Source organism: Macrotis lagotis, chromosome X (assembly GCF_037893015.1).
Source record: "Macrotis lagotis isolate mMagLag1 chromosome X, bilby.v1.9.chrom.fasta, whole genome shotgun sequence".
NCBI lineage: Eukaryota > Metazoa > Chordata > Mammalia > Peramelemorphia > Peramelidae > Macrotis > Macrotis lagotis.
Genome location: NC_133666.1, coordinates 404,795,851 through 404,817,592, shown reverse-complemented (window position 1 = coordinate 404,817,592; position 21,742 = coordinate 404,795,851). Strand labels below are relative to the sequence as shown.

At 34.7% G+C, this 21,742-nt stretch overlaps 1 protein-coding gene and 1 long non-coding RNA gene across 2 annotated transcripts in view; one reads left to right on the top strand and one right to left on the bottom strand.

Moving 5' to 3' along the window:
- LOC141503179 (potassium voltage-gated channel subfamily B member 2) overlaps positions 1 to 21,742 on the top strand; it is a 496,486-nt gene that overhangs the window by 197,567 nt on the left and 277,177 nt on the right. The gene's annotated exons all lie outside the window — the stretch shown is intronic.
- LOC141503180 (uncharacterized) overlaps positions 1 to 21,742 on the bottom strand; it is a 122,989-nt gene that overhangs the window by 57,380 nt on the left and 43,867 nt on the right. Inside the window, exon 2 of the long non-coding RNA XR_012472780.1 lies at positions 13,527 to 13,647. This is a non-coding gene — a long non-coding RNA (uncharacterized LOC141503180). The remainder of the gene's footprint in view (positions 1 to 13,526; positions 13,648 to 21,742) is intronic.

The following is a 21,742-nucleotide window of genomic DNA, read 5'->3' as shown; positions in this document are numbered from 1 at the left end:
TGACTATCGAGAGAAAAGTGAATGCCAATTATCAAGCACCAGAACAGGTTGTGTCAGCCAAATTTCATATTTTTATGAAAGGATACTCAGATATGTTAAGAGATTGCTTTAGGTATGTTTAACTTGAATTTTAACAAGGTATTTTAATGGAGAATGTTGAGCAAGTACATTGCCTCAGCATTCTAAAGCTTGGCCTCTATTATTTTTAACAACTTGGATAAAGACATTCGTTATCAAATTCAAAAATTATAACAAAGGAAAGGATTTCTGTCTTTGAATGACAGAATCAGTACTCAAAATGATAGAGGTGAAAAAAAAAGTAAAGTTGTTTTGAGGGGGGTTTTTGGTATGTGTTAGAAGATGTTGGTCCTAGTCTTTCCTTGACCATTTATTATTTGAATGTCCTTGGACAACTCAGCCTTTCTGAACTCAGTTTCCTCATCTATAAAAGGGGAGATTGGCCTGGATGACCTCTAAATGATCCATATGATTCAAATACTATGATCCCATGACTTTTAAAGATCCTTTAAAGCATAAATATTAAAGTGAAATATAATAGGGATGAATGTAAAATTTTCCACCTGGATTCAAACAATCAAGAAACCAAAGGAAAAAAATAAGGAAAACAGGACTAAATAGTAGTATCTGATAAAGATTGGGAGGGGGTGTTAATTGACTATAAAATTAATATGCATTAATAGTAAAATATAGAAACCAAAAAATTCTGATGAAATCTTTTGCTCTATCAAAAATTTGTAGTAGGGGGCAACTAGGTGGTGCAGTGGATAGAGTACCAGCCCTGGAGTCAGGAGTACCTGAGTTCAAATCCAGCCTTAGACACTTAGTAATTGCCTAGCTGTGTGACCTTGGGCAAGTCACTTAACCCCATTGTCTTAAATAAATTAAAAAAAAGAAAAACATTTGTATTGTAAGAGGCTAGATCTAGAGTATTAGGTTTACTTCTGGTAATTACTTTAAGGAAGGTATCATCTGGGAAGTATCCACAAGAAAGAAACCAAGAGAATGAAGGATTTCAAATTCATGTCATATGAGAAGAGTTGAAAGAACTAGGGAAGTTAAGCTGTGAAAAAGAAAACTTAACTGAAATCTGATAGCTGTCTTCAAGCATTTAACTGTCCCCTTCAAGTATCGGTAAACAGGTAGAAGCAGAATTCATATAAAAGAAAAATTAGAGTTATTCTTCTTTGCCCCCCCCCAAAGGATAAAACTGATAGTTGCAAAGAAGCAAACTTAGGTTTAATGAAAGGAAAACTTCCAAATGATTACAGATATTTGGAAGGAGAATGGTATCTTTCAGGAGATAGGGATGTTCTTTTATTTAGAATCACTAAGCCCAAGATTAAATGACTCCTCAAGTTTGATGCAAGAATCTTTTTCAGAAACCTCATGGACCAAATAGGCTTTCAGTTCTTTCTTTCTACCACTATTACATGATGCAGTTAATATTTTAATATCCTTGAACTTCTTGTATAAAGTGCCTACTATAAACATTTATTAAATGTTTATTGTTCAATTATTTCAGTTGTCTTACTCTTCAATTGTGACCTCATTTGGGATTATTTTGGCAAAGATATTGGTATGTCATTTCCTTCTCCAGCTTATGTAATAGATGAGGCAACTGAAGCAAACAGAGCTAAGTCATTTATCCATAATAACATGATTAGTAAGTATCTTAAGGGCAGATTTGAACTCAGGAAGATGAATGTCCCTATCTCCATGTCCAGTATTTTAATCCTTGCATCACCTACTATATACAAATCACTGTACTAGGCAACAGAAGAACTAGAAAGCATAGATAAGGCAATTCTTGCCCTTTAGTAGCTTGTAACCTAATAGAGGGTTATAACACATGCATAGAAAGCTAAATACATAAATATATAGCAAAACACATAGGTAATCTAATAAATACACTATGTTGCATGTGATCATGAATAAATATATAATACATAAATAATCATGAGACATTGTCTCCCTTAATATTTACAATTGAAGCACATGATTCATAGCAAATTATTTTGTGATCAATACAAATTGTATTATGTCACTTCTCATTTTCAAAAATCTCCAAAACCCATTATTTTCTATTATACTTTAGTAGTCATTACTAAGTTCTTCAAACTGAAAGCAACTTAGTAATACAGCAAATACTTGGAGCTAAAAAAAATTCAGTCTGAATTGTGGCATTGAAATGCTCCTATTTCATCTTAGAACTCACTGACGTTCTTGTGTTAGCTGGCTGTCCTGCTTCACATTTCCCCCCATGACCTTAAAACTAAGTGGTTGTAATGCTAAGGAATCTTCATCTTTTGAAAGAAAAAAGAAAGAAGCTCATTATAAGACAATTCAAAATTGCAAACTATATAAATTAAGGAATGATGATTCATTTTACAAAAAAATTAAAGATATAGAGTTCTTTTAAATGCATTCTATTACAATTCTAATCAACAGAAAATGTTTATTGAACACTAAATCACAGATAACTGATGAACATAAAATGCTTCAATATTCAGATACTTTACATATAAACTTATCAAAAACATTATCCATTGCATAAAGGAAGGCATGTGAAGAGAGAGTGGAGGAAGAGATTGGTGTAATAAATACAAGCAATGCTGATCTTTGACACCTTGATCACCCTAGATGCAAGACCAACTTAATCTAGTCACTGAGGTGATTCGGTACTAGAAATGGCTTTGCAATATTATGCCAGTTCAGCACTATAGATTCTTTTAACATGAGGAACAATTGACAAGTAGATAATAATGATGATGATGATGGTAGTAGTAGTAGTAGTAATAATAATAATAATAATAATAATAATAATAATAATAATAATAAAATAGTTCTGACCTAGTATCAGGAAGAACTGATTTTAAATCTTTCCTTAGATATATCCTTTCTGTCAAAGCTTGGGCTCTTAGCCTCCTTCTTTCTTAGTTTCCTGTAAAATTGGGATAATCATAATACCAACTTCATAAGGTTGTTGTGAAAATCAAATGAGATATTTGTATATTTGGCCCCATGTCTGGAACCATAGTAAGTGCTTAATAAATATTTCTTTCCATACCTTTGCCACAGTCCTTATGATATTGAATATTTTTATTCTTTCCTCTTTGCCACTTTGCAGCATGTGAATGCACATATATATGTATATATTTACATATATATCATATATTGTAGTTCATACTTCTCTTATTATTTATCATAGGAAGAGTCTTCCATATACTTCTAAAGAGTTTACCATTCTTGTGAAGACCATTTCCTCATATCATTTGACCACTAATCCATGGATATTTCCTTTTAGTCAAAACACTTGACTTTTTTTATGTATTCAGATAGCTGTGTGATCTTCAAATCTTTGAATAGATCATTTAGTTTTGTCTCAGTTTATGCATGTGTAAATATCAAAAAAGAAGATCTTTGGAGCTCAATTTTCGCTTGAACTCCAATCACCAACGGAGCAACATCTCATAATTCAGGGAATCATTTCATATTTAGCTAAGTCACTTTCTTCCCCACTCTCATGTTTGGAATCTTCCAGGTAACTCTCAGTGGAGAACAAGATGGATGTGAATTTATAAACACAGTCAGAAATGCACATCTCTAAATAACCTCAAATAAATTGTACTGGCAGGCTAAAGTCTGTACTTGTCCCTGCAGTCAGTGTCTTGGGACTGTGAACACTGGGCTCTAGCTCTGTATGGGGCCCTACTGCAATTGTTTCCTCCATGAGAAGTCAGATCTTGTTTTCATTTTGTTTGTATTTGCTCTCCAGTGTGGTTGGAAAATAGGACATGCAGCTGATCCCCCGGCCAGGGGCTGCTCTGCCTCTCTGCTCACTAATGAAGAGCCAAGCCTTGCCATACACACCATTGCCTTAAAAGTGGAGTCAGGCAGAGAAACTGGACCAATATTGTCCCCTTAGCATTATTCAAGTCAGCTTTTGCCAGGGATCTGACAAGAAAACATTAAGCAATGGCTGTTATAAATGTTTTATTCTGTTTATGTACAATTGCCTTAAGCCTGGTAGATATAGCATTAGTCCGAGTCATTTCAACAAAGTCAAAAACATTTACTTAGCCCTCACTTTTTGAAAGGTGTCAGGCTGGGGGGAAGTTGGGTTTGAAAAGACAAAGAACAATTCTTGTCCCCAAGAAGCTTACATTCTACTGGGATGGGGATTGGAAACAACTAAATAAATAAAAGGTCCATGCAAAGTGTCATAAAATCATTTGGAAATGTATTAATAACTGGAGATTGGGGGAAAATCTTGATTTAGGAAATGACAGCTAAGCTGGGCTTTTGAGATAATTAAATGAAGATTAGAAAGGAATGCTTTCTAGACATAGGTCATCCCCTCTAAGCAAGGACACAGAGATGTGAGGTATAATGAACCTGTAAAGCTAGTTTGACCAGAAGAGAATATGCACAAAGGAGAATAATTGATATCAGACTAAAAAGATCATATAAGAACTAAATTATAGAAGGTCTTAAATATTGAGTAAATGTGTGCCTACACCTAGTGGTAATAGTTAACTATTAAATATTTTTGAAGCGGGAGAAATGTGGTCCTAACTTTGTTTTAGGAATGCTTATTTGGCAGTCATGTGGAGGATGAATTGGAAAAGGAAGACCCTGAAGATGGGGAGAACAACTAGGAAAGTATTAAAATAATCCTTGGGGGAAGTGAAGGAGGCCTGAATTGGGAAAGACATTGAGTGAGAGGAGGAGAAAGAAGTAAGGAAGATTGTATGAATAGAATCTATAAGACTTGAAAGCTAATTGGACAGAAAGAGAATCAAGGATTAGAACTACCAAGTTTTCAAACTTAACAGAAAGGATGGTGATATTGTTAACAGAAAAAGAGCAAGTAGTGACACAACTCTACTTTATCATTGATATAATGAAAGTACATTTTTAGGTATGAAATTGTCTGTTAGAGAACTTTTTTGCTAAATTTAAGATCCTTAATTTTATACATTTTTCCTCTTCATCACTATTTCTAAGCAGAGAGCTACCAAGCCATCCAATAGAGGAAGATGTTAGGTTGATTGCTTGAGATGAATTCAGAGATCTAAAGTTTAGGAGAGAGTGTAAAAAGTCCTCTAAGACTCTGGTTACATACTTACTCCTAATAGCTCTAGTCTTCCTGACTTTTTCTTCATAAATACTGGAATGTCCTCTTTCATTTTCACCTTGCACTGTCTCCTGGGACCTTCAGGGAACATTAAGTAACCACTTCCCTCATCAGGGTCTACTAAGGAAGCTTTTTTGGGTTTGGCTGTTTTCCTGACAGACCAGTAAAGGGGCAGGCTCTGATGTAAAGATCCATAATTACTCTATGCTAATGCCTGTGAGAAGGGTATTTAGAAATCAAGAATTTTCCTTTCTACAGTCCTTGGTCCCAAAGGTAATAAGTACCACTGTGAAGTAGGCTAGCCATTGAATTATGCCTGCATGCAAGAAAAATTCTTCACTGATTACAGGATATGGTTTTTCAAAAGTACCAAAATTAATACTTATTTTAAAAATAGAGAGCTGTACTTGGGTGTATGGAAGCTTGGATTCAAACCCAGACTCTGCTACCATGTGACCTCAGGAAAGACATTTAAGTTCTCATTTTTTAAAAAAAAGTGGCTGAACTGATTGATTCTTTCCAGCTCTAAGTCCTATTGATCTACAAAATGGTAAATGATCAAAAAGGGGAAATTAATTATAATTTTTGAAATAATAAAATTACAACTTATTTATTATTAAAAATATTAATAATTAATGGTGATATTAAATATTACTATGTAATTTTATTACTGAGTAATAAAATTGCAACTTAACATTTAACTAGAACCTTAATTAAAATAAATATTATCATATATTACTAATTATTAAAATTGCAACTTACAGTTAACTAGAACTTTAAGATTTGCAAAGACTCTACAAGCATTGAGTTTTACAGCACTGTGAGAAAGTAGATAATTAGTATCCCATTAATAGATGGAATACTGTGGTTTAAAGAATTTAAATGACTCTTCCATCATTAATTACTCAAAAATCTTATCCTTTTTTTCAGCATGCTTCCTCATCTTCCCAAAAATACAACACTCGCTTTTAAATCTTTGAGTATCTTAAGAAGTGCCAAAATCAAATATGTCTTAAATTTAATATAGCTCAGAAACACACATCTCCTTCTGAATGACAACCCAGCTGACATCTCTTCTAATTTAGTTTGTTGGTTCTTAATCATGTGGTTTACCCCATGATCCGTGGAAAATGGAATAGTCATTTCAGTCGACAATACCTGGATCATCTCATGAACATTATTACCCAGTTACTTTGAGCATGTTATATTCAATGAGTTGTTGAATCATGATCAGCTGTGTCTCTTCAAAAAGCAAAGTTTATCTCCCCCCCAGCATTTACAATTAAAACAATTTTTATTTTTAGCACTTGATTTTCTTTCAGATCATTGAGACTTTTCACTGGAATTTTAGCAAAATATAAAGCATTTTTTCGAAGACTGGACCTCCATGCTTCCTATTTCACTTCTCAATGCTCATTTTCCTCATTAATAAATGAAGTTGGGACTAAATGGACCTTTACAGAGCTAAGGTCCTTTTTATCTCTAAATCCTATAATACTCAAAGTATTCATAAAAACCAAATTTATAACTTACAAAACATCCCACAATTCTACAGAAGTTTTAAATCATTTCCCAAATAGTTTTGTAATTTTGTTCTCCCAAAATAGCATCCCTTTACTCCTCTTATTTTCTTCTGATTTAATTAAGTCCTGGATTTTCATAGCTACATTTCACATAAGCAGTGAATGTGTCATGACCTCATTTGTCCAAGAGTTCTCCCAACTACTGAAGAGAGAGAGAACCACCCACACTTTCTCATATTATGAGATTCTTTTCCATACCCTTCCTTTCATAAATCCTCCATACGGAATATAACCAATGAGCAGAATTTGTTCTAGTTCTTTTGGTAAGGAAATCCTAGTGTAATATGTGAACTGTTTATCTAACTGCTTTGTGCCAGAGTTGATTAAATATTGAAGCTGAATTCAGGAAGATATGAGCTCAAAACCTATCTCAGTCACTTACTGAGTATAACCTTGAGCAAGTCACTTAACTATTCTCTGCCTCAGTTTCCTTATCTATGAATTGAAAATAATGATTGCATCCTAGAATGTACAACTGTTTTGAGGATCAGTCAGTCAACTAACATTTAGCAAGCATCTGTTTTGTGCCAGCACTGAGCAAGTGCTGAGAATACAGAGTCGAAAAATAAACCTTTTTCTCAAAAAATTCACAGTCTAATATTAGGGGGCAATATCATACAAATATGTATAAATTCTACTTATATATAGGTTAAATTGGGAAAAAATCTTGGAGGGAAAATGGTAAGTTTAAGGTTTGCGAAAGGCGTCTTGCAAATAGTGAGACTAAAACTTTGATATGAAAAAGGTTAAACTAACCAGAAGGCAGAGACAAAGACAAAATGTGTTTCAGGCACTAGGGGCCAGCCAAAGAAAATGATCAGTTAGAAGAATTGAAAGAGTATAAGAGAATGAGGAGAGAATGTATGAGGAGCAACAAGGCAAGTGTCACTGAATCAACAAGTATTTGGATGGAAGTAAGGTAGACTGGAAAGGTAGGAAGGGATCAGTTTATGGTAAACTTTGATTAAAGAAATAATAAATGTAAAAAAACTCAGTCAACTTTAAAGTGCTTTATCAATATTAGCTGTAAAGTGTCTAACATTTTTCTAGTCTTAAGTTTTGTAATTATTATCTCATTTGATTCTCAAAATAATACTGTGAAGTAGATGCTATTTTTATCTCCATCTTACTGAAAAGCAAACAGAGGTTAAGTCACTTGCCCAAGATCACATAAGTATTAAGTATCTGGTTCTAGATTTGAACTCAGGTCTTCATGATCCCAGGTCCAGCACCTAGATACTTTGTGAATGGGCTACTTACTGTTCAATCCTATATGATCCTGAGGATGACTTTGATGTTACTTCTTGCACATGAATCATCATAAGCAGCTATACTCCATGATGGATAAAACATTTTGAAGTCAAAAAGACATGAATTTAAATCTTGCTCCATTTATTTACTAGCTTTATGACCCCCTAGGAAAATCATTTACCTCTCCCAGCCTCAATTTTCTCATCTGTGATGTAGAGATAATAATGGCATTTACTGTACAGGGGTTATTGTGAGGATCAGATGAGAAAACATACACAAATTACTTTTTTTAAACATTCAGCCTAGATAAATATTATCTATTCTCTATTGGAAATGTGCTGCTTTCTCGTGCATTTTGGTCTGCTATTTTAATTATTCTGAAATAATGGCATTGCATAATTCACAGCTATATAGTATCAATAGGATAGAATAATGGCATTAAAATATAGATTTCATGGCAAAAAGTAGATTGGGATCCTTGACTACACACTTTCCCAAATGTGATCTAGTGCCCTCTCCTTGTCTTTATCACTTCTGAACCCAAGCTATTTTTTAGTAATAATATTAATCAGAAATCTAACTATTGAAAATTATTATGCTGACAATGAAATAGATTCATAGACTTAAGATTCTCATGATTCTTATATGTTTTAAAACTTTGACCACAAGCTAAAGAGGAATAAAGTAGTTGAGCATGTCATGATAGGAAGGTTCCAATTTGCATCAAGTAATAGAATGGTTATTTCCCAAAGATTGAAATAGAGGATTATCTCAAGAGGAACAGGCTACAACAGATTGCAAAGAGTTACAAAGGAGAATAAAAGTAAACAATGTCAATGAAAAAATATATAAGGGAAAATGTTGATGTCATGTGGTAGGAAGGAGGGATAAATAACAGATAACCCACATGTCACATGCCCCATTTCTATTTTGTAATGTCAAGAGAACGGAAAGATGTTCCTTCCCAGGTTGAGTAAACCCTCTGTGGTACATTCATAAAAGAACACAAACAAGAGTCACATAGATTAGCCAGGATAAAGAGGTTGCGATTTGTGTAGTGGAAAGGTAAACCCAAATTCACAAGCTAACATATATTTGGGGCAGCTAGATTGTACACAAGTTCCATTGTCAGGAGGACCCGAGTTCAAATCCAGCCTCAGATAGTTACTAGATGTGTGACCCTGAATATGTCACAATTCTATTTGCCTCAATTTCCACCTCTATAAAATTAGCTGGAGAAGGAAATGCTAACTCTAGTGTCTTTGTGAAAAAAATTCCAAATGGGGTCACAAGGGTTCAGAAATAACTAAAGAATTATTTTTGAGTGTTTTAGATGAGGGTACTATTTTATGTACCTAAAGAATGAAAAAAAAAAAACTATAAATCAGGAACACTGTGAAGTTCTAACTCTTAGGCTAACAGCAAGCAAATAGTTCTTTAATTTCATCTATCCTCAACTCTGACCAGTAGTATATTCTTATTAGCAAATGGTATTGGACACATCCATAAGTAAATAAGACAAACATGGGGTCCGAGAATTTTAAAAGTGCAACTCTGTTGGTACACAACTTCCCAAAGTGATGATTTTCAAGAACCATACTCTTTTGGGTGTAAGAATTCTATTAAGATTGCTTTTCTAAACATCTTGTTATTTTCTATGCTTAGCTTGCTCTGACAAAAGAAGTTCAGAGACATTCATTTACCTGTTCTCTTAATTAAATCACTCCCAGTATGTATTCATGAAAGTACTACTTATTTGTTCAGTGTTCAGGAGTTTCAAGACTTACTTAACTTGCCTATTAAATTAAATATTGTTAACAAAGTAGAACTTCAGCAACATTGTGAGATGGACTTGCTCATCTCAGCAGTACAATACTCAAAGTCAATTCTAAAGGACTCGTGATGGAAAAACACCACCCATAACCAAAGAAAAAACCATAGAATCTGAATATAGACCACAGCTTGCTATTTTAAATTTGTTTTATTTTTCTATTTTTCCTTTTCCTTTTTTCTTTTTGTTCTGATTCTTCTCTCTCAATATGATTAATATGAAAATACATTTAACAGAGCTATACATTTAATAACCTATATTAGACTGCTCTCTCTCAGGGTGAAGAAAGAGGGAAGGAAGAAGAGAGGAAAAATGAAATGTGAAACTTTCAAAACCTTACAAAAATTATTATTGAAAATTATCTTTGCATGTAGTAGGAAAATAAATTAATAATTATAAATAAATAAATGTTGAACTTCACTACAGTGAAAAACATTTTTTCAATAAGATCCTACAGGCTATGTCTACATTTAAGTAATAATTTCTGACATTTATATAACACTTGCTATATAAATGTTTTAATACGTAGTATGCTAAAGATCTTTACCCTTATTATCTTATTTAATCCTCAAAAATCAAAAAGTCCAGTAAAATATACCCATTTTTTTGGATGAGGAAACTAAAGCAGGCAGAGAGTCAAAATTTCTGGTAACGTGTCTGAGGTTGGATTCAAAATTAGGGCTTCCTGATGCCAGGTCAAATACACTATCTATTGCACCACCTCTTTAATTCAGAATTTAACATGTCCCATGCATATGTGGACATTTATTGATGAACAAATCTTAGGACAAGGACAAACTTAAGTAGTCATTTAGCTTATTGGTTTTGTTGATATTATTTGTCCTTCATTCTCGAAGAAGATCATGACTTCAGGGAGGTATTGCACATGTGTTGGATTCAGCTCGGTGTCTCTCTCTGCTTTAAGAAAGTTATATTATGGGGGCTGCTAGGTGGTGTAGTGGATAAAGCACCGGCCTTGGAGTCAGGAGTACCTGAGTTCAAATCCATCCTCAGACACTTAATAATTACCTGGCTGTGTGGCCTTGGGCAAGCCACTTAACCCCATTTGCCTTGCAAAAAACCTAAAAAAAAGAAGTTATATATGACTACCATAGAGATATGAAGTAAAAACTCTTATTTTTAAGGTAACTGAAATTTTCTTCTGTTTTAAGATTTGCAAAGGGTTATTTTTTCTTATAATCACCCTATAAAGTTGGGAGAATGAGTATTATTATACCTCTTACAAATGAGGAAACTGAAGCTAATTAAGGTTATAATTACCCAAAATTATATAACTATAAGTGCTTGACATCATATTGGAACCTAGTGTCTTAACTTTCACTTCAGCCCTCTGTTTACTATACCATGCTGCCTTAACATCAAGTGCAAATAATTCCATGATCTTTCAGGTGCTAAAGGGCCTGAATTAGAATTGTGACCTGTGAATGGAGAGAAAGGAATGATTATGAGAAATGTTGTCGGACTAGGGTCAGCAGACCTTGTTTTAGCTGATTGACTAAAGGAGACAATTAAGTGAAGAGTGAAGGATGACCCCCAAGGTTGCAATCTAGAGTTTCCAGAAGGATGTTGCTACAAGATAGATAGGGATGCTCCTTTCTAGAATTCTTTTTTTGGTCATTTTTGTAAAATGGTGGTTAGATTTGTTTACAGCTGATTTTCTGGTATCCAGCTAAACTGGACCAGATTGAAGAAAAAAGATTATTTCAAGGTCATGAAAAGTCCTTTCCTATTCTAAAATTTTGCTATTATGACTCTGCTTTGTCAACCAACTCAACAAGTACATTTAGACAGCCATGTTGTCAAAAGAGCTACCAATCTTAAAATATTATCCACATTTCAAGAAGGCATTTTATTATATCCAGGTAAAGTGATGTATACTGTAAGCAGGACTTTTTGGTCTTTCAAATTCAGAGTTGGGGTTCCCCCAGGAAAGGTATGCCTTTGACAATGACGCATTTAATTCTAAGCTCATTTGCTTGTACTAACCATATCATATAAGGAAAGAAAGATGTCCTTACTGCAAGATGTAAAATCAGGTATGATTGGGCCACTTATTATGTCCTTTTTTGGGAAAAGTGCTGCAATTCCAGTCTATGATTACAGAAAGAACAGCTGGAATGTTGATGGCAGTAATTTTTTTTAAATTGCTGAGGCCCTTTAAAACAATCATCTCAGTGCTGTGAAAATCGATATTAAGGAAGGCCTTGAAGTTATCATTGATTTGGGGGAATGGCACCCGGTGTTACATTATCTTACATTTAATCTTTTTCCAGGCAAGGTTTGGAGCAAACCTCAAAACTCCTTTGTGAGGTTCTCTCAGTCCAGTCTTAAGTGTTTAGAAATTGTTCTCTTTAATAATGTAAAGGATGATGATTCATGATCAGTGTTTAGTTGCAGTGCAGTTATGGATTCCCCTTGAACAATGACTTGTTCTTTATAATAGCACAAGAATAACTAAGAATTCTGGAATCCATGAACAATTCAAGAAGGGAGGGGGTGAAGAAGAATGTCTGGAAGACAGTTGGCTTTGGGTCAATTGTTCCAAAAGGGGTAAAACCCCCTCCCTTAGAGATTTTAGTCCTATCTCTGTGGTATAGGTGATAACCCCATATCCCTTGACCCCTAGAGACAGCAAGGAGAATGGGTAGCAGCCACCAAAGAAATCTGAGGGAAGAAAGGCTCTAGGTAGCAGGGAGTGATGCTGTAATTTAATACCAAGGGTGATGACCTAGCAAGAGGCAAGAGAGTGAGGGCAATCAACCTGGATGATAGGGGCTGGTAGAAGTCTATGAGGAAACCACATCCCCTAGAATATCAGAAACATAAGGAAAAACCTGGGGAGCCTAAGCCTAATTATAAATCTGTTTGGATAATAGTTTCCCAATCAATAATATCCAGGACCATCTTCAGTCGTCCTGATCCATATCTGACCACTAGACCCAGATATCTCTGGAGGAGAAAGTGAATCTGGTGACTTAACACAGCACCCCCTCATTCAAATCCAATTTACTTGCTTGTCATCTGGGTCTTCTTGAAGAAGAAAGGACAAATATTATCAATATCATCATCATCATCTGATGAAAATGTAAACTATAATTCCATTAGCCTAAAATACTATTTTTTATTATTTTAGGCTTGTGGAATAAGAAAATAAGAGAGACAGTCTACTACTAGACATGTTTGAGAAGGGACATGGAGATGAGGGTCTTAGAAATAGAATTTTCTATGGGATTCACTCTGACTTTTAGACTTTGGAGGACAAAAATGCTTCCCTTTTCATCTTGGTATTGAACCATACAGAGAGTTCATTGAGCACACAACATGAAGGGGCACAAAATTTCCTTTTGATAATGATGTCTATTCCAAAGGGTTATTTATTGTCCCTTTAAATGGTTTTCATCAAGAAGTTAGTGCTTTGAGCTATATCAGATCTGATCAGATTTGGCTGGAAGAGAAGAAATAGGAACACTTTCAACTTAAGCTGCTTCTTCTCCCCTGAACAGACTAAACTGCCAACCCAACTCTCTTGCTTCCTTTCACTGAATCTTAACAGTCACATGAGAGATTTTCAAATTTTAATTAGCATGGGGGGAGTAAAACAGAAGAGCTACTATAATAATTAAAGGTCAAGTTTCATTAACTTTTTCTTTTCATAAAGATTTAAAGGCTTTCAGAATCTTACCTTCTTCCTGATGATGAAGCATGACCCCATCTAAAGGTATCAGGATTCAAGAATTAAGAGTCTGGAATTTCAGTTCTGAAATCTGTCACTGACAGGCTTCTCTTAATTTCAGTTTCCCCTCCTGTAAAATGGGAACATTATTACTTATACTATCTGCCTCACAGAGATGTTTTTAGAAAAGCACATTTTAAAACATAAAATTGTATGAATATAATATGAATATGTTTAAAATATATTTTTCAGTTTTTTCAGCTGTGTCTAATTCTTTGTGACTTCCACTTTGGTTTTTTTTTTTTTTGGCAAAGACAATGGAGTGCTTTCCCATTTCTTTCTCCAGCTCTTCATTTAGATGAAGAAACTAAGTCAAATAGGGTTAAGTGACTTGCCCAGGGTCACATATCTTGTTAATATCTGAAGGTCTGATTTTAACTCAGGTCTTCCAACTCAAGATCCAGTACTTTAGTCACTGCATTACTTAACTACTCATCTAAAATATATAATAGGCCTAAATATGGAACACATTAATAATAAATGTGGAACAAAAAAAACATATGCCTAAAATAAATATAAATATTAATTAAAAACTTCCAGGATTGTTAAGATAATTATTATCAGTTATATATGGCTCAATTCAAGTTTTGTTTTTATTCTGGGTTTTTTTGAAGTAACAGGAAACTGTTTATCCTAGTATCTAAATAAATTCACCTAGCTCCCAAAAGTATCTGTTCACAAGCTGAGTTCCTTGGGCATAAGGAAAAACTGGGCTACCTCTAATCAAAACTACTACTCAGGAAAAATTTCTTTAGTTCCTAATACCCCTGCCCACATCTCATGCTTGGGTGACATGTATCTTCAAGCTTTGTCTTTATTCTCCAGGGCACTTCCCACCAGTGCCTCACCTGATCTTGTACATAATTCACAGGCCTTCCACGTTTCAAAACTCTTCTCCTCCCATCAAAAAGTATGTACCTTGTGTTTTATTACCTCAGGATCTTGCTGAGGGAAAGTTTAAGTAATCTGATTAATTAATTTATGCAAAAATGATAGATGATATTCTAGCCCCCATTCTAATAATATATTTACAATTTAATACACTCATCATATAATTTAGAAAGGCCTTAAATATTAATATTTTCTATACCTAACTACATATTCTATTATCATCTTTAATTTCTGTTTGTAAAGTTTCATTCTAATAATACCTTAATTGGAGAGTTATTCCTTCATTACAGGTCTAGAATTTTCCACTTTGACAGAGAAATACATACCATAGCCACAAATGCATTTTTGGTCTATCCCATAACACTGCATGGCATGCTTTTATTTCATGAGTTTTGTTCTTTGTGTATGAAATTCTTGAGTATCTCAGAATAACTACCTATCTACCATTACCCTTCTGTTTTAGACATCTATTTGAGGGTGGAAATGATTAGTTGTGACTATAGTGTGTATGTGTATTTTAAACTTATTTTATTTTCTATCCATTTGAATTTTTCTAAATTTATTATGTGATTTTTGCTTTGGAAATTTAGAGTGAAGCTGTTTGGCCATTTGTATACTAGTTGGGAGAAATAATATAAGAATTAATGGTTTCATTTGAGCCTCAATTTTTGTATTCTCACCTTTTTCTTATACACTAATTGCTTTTAGATTGAATTTCAAGCTGATCTGAAGACAAGTTCATAGATTTAGAGCTGAAAGAGACTTTAGAGTTCATCTGGTTCAATTGCCTTATTTTTTAGATAAGGAAACTAAATCCCAAGAGGGGTTAAGAGGCCCAAGGTTATATAGATAAGAAGTTAGAAGAGTTGAAAGGCAAACTCCAAATACAACCTCCTATCCACTCAACTGCTTTTCCAGTCACCTTTTCCATCATTCCAAGAAGTGAACCCAAAACTGAAATTTCCATCATTGTGACATTTGTGAGAGAAAATGGAAGACATACGTGAGTTTTTTGGGTTCTTAGTAAACATACTTCCAAGTGGGTGACTAAGAAAAATGAGGCAACTAGGTAGCTCAGTGTATAAAGTGAAATTTCTGTAGTTAGGAAGACTCCTTCCATGTATGACCCTGGGAAAGTTATTGAACAATTTGCCTCAGTTTCCTCAGCTATTTAAAGAACTCAAGAAGGAAATGACAATATCTTTGACACTCTAATAACTTTGCCACAAAAATCTCAAGTGGCATCGCCAACAGGCAGACATGACTGAAACAACTAAACCACAACAAAAGAATAATACTTAAAATTGGCAATAGCTTTATTTCCTATCCATATGTCCTCATAGCAACCTTATAAGTCTGGCAAGTATTATTATCCTCACTTGAATAGAGGGAACTCAGACTCAGGGTGGTTGAGTGACTTGCACAGCATTATACAAATTTTCAAGAATCAAACTAGAACCATACTTTCTGACTCTTTTGCCTACCAAGATGAAAAACTAGGCATTAGAGAGAACTTAAGCTTCTATTACAAAATCCCCGAGTCTCAAAGTCAAAAATCCTTTAGAGGTCATAGTTCAACAATCCTATCACTGCCACCTGCCAAAAATTCCACATAGGATGAATGGGGTATGACCTTAAAAACAAGTCCATTCATCAAGCCCAGTTTTGAAATTGGTACTTTGAAAATGGAGTTTGAGGAGATCCGAAACCATTCAAAAATAGCTAACTCAATTCATGCAATTAGAAAGTAATACAAAATGGATCTAATGTGAAAAGAGATGAATCAGACCTGAGGTCTTATGTTCTGAATATTTTTACCCCACAACCCATACCTTCTACCCCATAAGAACAAAGGATAACAATATGAAGAGGGAAGAAAATAGAGTGGCCTACTGCTCCTAGAACTAGCATCATGTGAATTTTCCAAGACTCCTTTTGGGAGATGATCTCACACTGTCTGTGGACCCATAAGGAAGGATGCTAGAAAATTGTACAAAACAGAGGTACCACTGGCAGTTTAGGCCTTACAGGTAGCAACATTGTCACAATTTGTCAGAGGTAATAAAAAGCACAGAGGAATTATTAGGTGATCCTAGCAAATATTATTGTGTCAGCACCCTAAAATGTATATCCCTGACTGAAAAAAATTATTAAACATTAAAATACATGCCCAAGGAAATCTCATGAGATCTCTTTCTCCAAGGATCCTGGAAGGTAGTGTAGACAGTGCTTCAATGTGGGACCCTTCCTGAAGACAACATGATAAGTGCAAGTATCTTTTCAGGATCCTTTTAGCTAAACATCCAATAGCTGGATTAGAGAAAAACACAGATGTACATCTATGTGTGTATATAGCTGTATGCAAATACATATACCTGTACATATATACATTTTAAATATAGTTAACATTGCTTGAAAAATATGTGTGAGCATAGTTTTTTCTTATTTTAAGTTTTCAAGAGTATATTTTCTCTTGTTTCAATTATGTGCTAATTGTAATTTTATTGAAGTAGTATTGATTTAATATAGGATCCTATCTCTGGAACTAGAAGCCATCTAATTCATTCTTCTCATTTTATAGATAAGAAAACTAAGACCAAGAAAGTGAAATTACTTATTTAAGTCATAAGAAATATATGGCAAAAGAAAGAATTTTTCCCAAGTTCTTTGACTTATTCCAGAGCCAATGTTTATTTTGCAACCTCCAAACAATTAATATTTTAAGAAATGTAGATTTAAAAATAGGTAATTTATATTAACAACTTATTTATTTATTAAAAAATATTCATCAAATACCTAGCAATTACAAAGATTTTTGCTAGATATTATGAAACAGATAAAGAAAATTACGACATGGTCCTTGCATCCACGGAACTTTTGATTTGTAAGGAAAACAACATAAATGAAGCCTAGAATGAAGCCAGTGCTATGGACTGAATATACTCACAGGTAGTAAAAAAAATTATATTGCTAGGTTCCCAACAGAATATAGTACTCACACTATATAATATACCATAAATGAAATTGAATGACTAATTCATCAGCTAGATTTCAGGTCTCAATGTAAAAGTTGTAAATTTAAGTAAAATTGACAGGTTCATTCTCTCTCTCTCTCTCTCTCTCTCTCTCTCTCTCTCTCTCTCATTCTCTCTTATTTCTTTTCCTTCACATAGCAACTCCATCCTCCTTTGATGCTTATATTATAGCATAAAGCATCCAGTTTTGCCCCCATTTTCTTATCAGGAGTCATAGTGCTTTCTCCTCCATTTCTGTTGCCTATCCGGCTGTCTGACTAATGTAGCACCAACCCATTTCTTGTTTGTTCTTCCATATAATATCACCTCTAGAGTTCTACCATGACAACTCTCTCCTAAAGAACACTTAAATGCTACTTTTTCTCCCCTCTTATACTTTATTTCTTGTGATCAGGGTAAATTCAGTGGAAGTAGAGAGTTCAGAGGATAGCCCACCTGAGTAAAATATCGTATGTGTGTGTGTGTGTGTGTGTGTGTGTGTGTGTGTGTGTGTGTGTGTGTGTTTTGCCTATTAGACTTGGGTGTTCCATCCTTGTTTTTATATCACCTATTTGCCTAGCTCACTGTCTGACATATAGTAGGTTTTTAATACATATTGATTATTGATTGATTAGCTAAACATTTTTCTATATAGCTATGTTACCACTAATAGTTCCTTTTCCAATGTTTGATTAGAGAATTTTATAACATGCTCTTTGCATGAATAATCTGATGTTCTCTATTGGAGAGGGAATCCAATTGTTATTTGCTTTATCTGAAGAAGGAAATTCATTCAGGTTTGGGTTCCTCTATATGGGACTCTGAGATCTTATCCAATTCTGAGAATATTAGATTCTATGGGAAAAGCAAATACACTAACATCTCCATTGTTGTAGTAAGTCATTTCATTTGTGTCCAGCTCTTTGTGACCCCATTTGAGGTTTTCTTGACGATATTTTCCATTCCTCCTCCAACTCATTTTACAGATGAAGAAACTAAAACAAACAGAGGTAAATGATGGACCTAAGATCACATAGCTAATTAGTGTCTGAGGCCAGATTGGAACTCAGGAAGAGAAGTCTTCACCACTTTAGACCTAGTACAGCTAGCACCACAAGCTGCCCAACATCAAATCTCCGAAGTTGTATGCAGTAGATCAATAAAATATTAACATTATGCACATTCCCAACCTAGCAATACAGAAAATTTACATTAGAAATCACCTTAACTACAGACATGTAGTTTAATTAAGTTGCCCAAAGATTTCTCAGCATTCCATTTTAATATTCATTATAAAATTTTAGTGAGAATTGAGAAATCACAGAGAAAATGCATGGGGCAGTTAATAGAGAGAAGTTCTTAGAGCCAGAAGGATCCTAGATCAAATTTCACTGCTGTTAGACACTGGCTATGTGAACCTGGACAAGTCATTTAATTTCCTAATGTTCCATGCAATGCTAACTTATATTGTGGAGATAGTTTTCTCATTGGACAGGCTCTATGTCAAAGAATCATAGTGCCAGTTCTTGTGCCCACAGAAGTCACACACTTTCACAAGGTGAATTAAGATTTACCTAGAAAATGTTTGTTGAATTGGAAATTTGATTAGTGTTTGGTTTATATCCTGTTTAATAATTAGGAATCTTAATTTTTTACAGCCATTTGATTATGAAATGATTAGTTAATTAAACTGGCAGTTGTGCCAGGAGAGGCACAGAAGTAAAGTTCCTTTTCAATTATTCAACATTCATCCTTGCTTTAAATACAGCATCGTGAGGAAGCATATTAATGTATACTGGAAATACAGGGTTTGGAAATGCTCATAAGAACCAAACTTCATTGATACTGATCATTCCAGAGCTGTAGAAAGCTCTAATCTTTCCTCCTTCTTGGTGATTTCCTCAGAGATCAATCCCTTTTCACTTCATTAGTATGAAACTTTGACTAGGCCCTGCCCCTGAAACTGAGCTGTGTCTGAAAGGAATGTCCAGTATGTGCCCCTACACCCTTGTCACTGTCCCTGCCTGAGCAACATAACCTAATTCCACCCACCAAGGTTGATTGTGCTAATGAGTCATATTTAAGCCAGTTTTAGGCAATGACTGATCAAGATCTTGATAATCTGAGGAATAAAGAGAAGTTCCTGTGTGTGTGTGTGTGTGTGTGTGTGTGTGTGTGTGTGTGTGTGTGTATGCAAGTGAGAAATACAGACAGGCAGAAAGACAGAGACAAAGATAGAAAGAGACAAGAGACAAAGAAACAGAAAGATGAGAGGAGAGAGAGAGAGAGAGAGAGAGAGAGAGAGAGAGAGAGTATCATTTCCCTTGAGTAGATTAGATTCTCCTTGCTTTTTCCCTATTCTTGGCAGTTCTTGCCTCTAGGCTGGTAATATATAATCTCCTTGCCATTTATGGCTTAACAGTATCCCTTTGTAACGCCCATATTTTCTGCCTCTTTTTCCCCCATCAGTTTAGTTCTTTACTCTTGTATTTGTTGTCATTCTTCATGGATTATATAGCATCCTAAGATTTTATATCTAGAAGAGGAACCTGAGAAAGCATCTAATAATCAAAACCCATCATTTTAAAGATGAAGAAATTGAGGCTTAGGGATATTAAGTATATTGCCCATAGTCACATAACTAGTAAGTACCAGAGTTATAATTTGAATATTTATTTTTCAGATTTCGAATGTAGCATTCTATGCACAACAACAAGTCTCCTCAATTGCTTATAGATATGGAACTAAATGGAATCCTAGAGTTAATTGAATCTTTTTTCAGGTGATGAAATGAAGCCTGGAGAAGAAAAAATAGCTTGCCTAGAGTCATATGGGTAATAAGTATATTCAAACCCAGGTCTTCTGACTCCACTTTTTCTACTGCCCACCTTCAAATCGCTCACTGGTCTGTGTGAATACTCCTTCATCATCTAATGTGAAGATATGTTGTGTGAGTGCTTTATATTTGCAATATTTATATTCTGTAGGTCCAGAGCTTCTTAAATTAAATATGAATAAGTGGTCATAACCAGGAAAACCAATCTTTAAATAAATCAATATTTTAAGGCTGGTTGTATAACTGCTCAACAATTTTAATGTCTATCCTGGCCAGAAATAATACTGAAAGTATCCATTTTAGAAAAAAAGAAGAAAATTTAAAGAAAGTGACATCAAATGGAGCAAGCTGGAACTTGCTAAGTTTGCTGCAATCAAATGAATAGAGGTGAACTGATGTCTTACATAATTTATCTAGACTGTATTGCTTGGGAGAGGCAATGACACCTCCATTTGAGTTCTTGTTGGCACTTTTTATTCTCCTTCCCTGTTGCCAGTCATTTGTGATTCAGTTACCTTGTAGGGAATTCGATCCAGACAACAAACCCCAACCAGAAAGCCAGTGAAATGGAGAAAATGTTCTGAGGGCTTCACTGAAATTTATGTATTGGTATATTTGAACTTAGCAGATGCCACAGTTACTTTTGTGAAATTGCTTTTAAGATTTAGGTGTTCTTCACATCATTAGATGATCAATCAGCATTATTTTTTGGCCTTGCTGACAAGACCTGACAAGGCATAGCCCAAAAAAGGCAATGGCTATTTCCTAGCTATGGGGGGATTTGAAATAGAGGGTTGTTGTTGCTAGTGTTGTTTCTTGTTGTTATCCCTTACCTAGTCAATCCAATATAAAATTTAGGAAAGGAGTTTTGAACATCTTGGATTCTTATTTCATGTTCTTTTAGGGTTTCATAAAATAGCCTAACAGTGAAGGACATACACATTCTCTTTTTCCGTTACCACCTGATGAAAGAGTTATCTGGAAAAATTATGTGTAACAGTTCTAGGAACTCTGCCAGTAATGTCTGGCAGTGGTAGTTTTAAAGAGATGTCCAAGAGACCTGGTGATGGGACCAACTGGAAGTCAGCTTCAGTGGAGACATTTTTGCTAAAACAGATTGACAGCTTGGTCACAATTGCCATAGGAATGGAGGCAATCAAGGAAGTTATTTCCAAGCTCCCCAGAGCCCTGCTGGGATGATGGCTGAAAGCCCACAGCTGCAGCCAGCAGCTCACTGATGTTTTAAGAGAGAGAGAGAGTTCAAAGCTTAAGGAACAATGTGAACCTCTCCTAATAGGAGTGCCTCCTATCTATTCCTCTCCCACTCTGATTTTTACCTTATCACCATTCACTTACTAATTTCCCAGATATTTTTCCCCTTTGGATGATGAGCAGTGTGACAAAATGTGAACTAGGAATCCTTA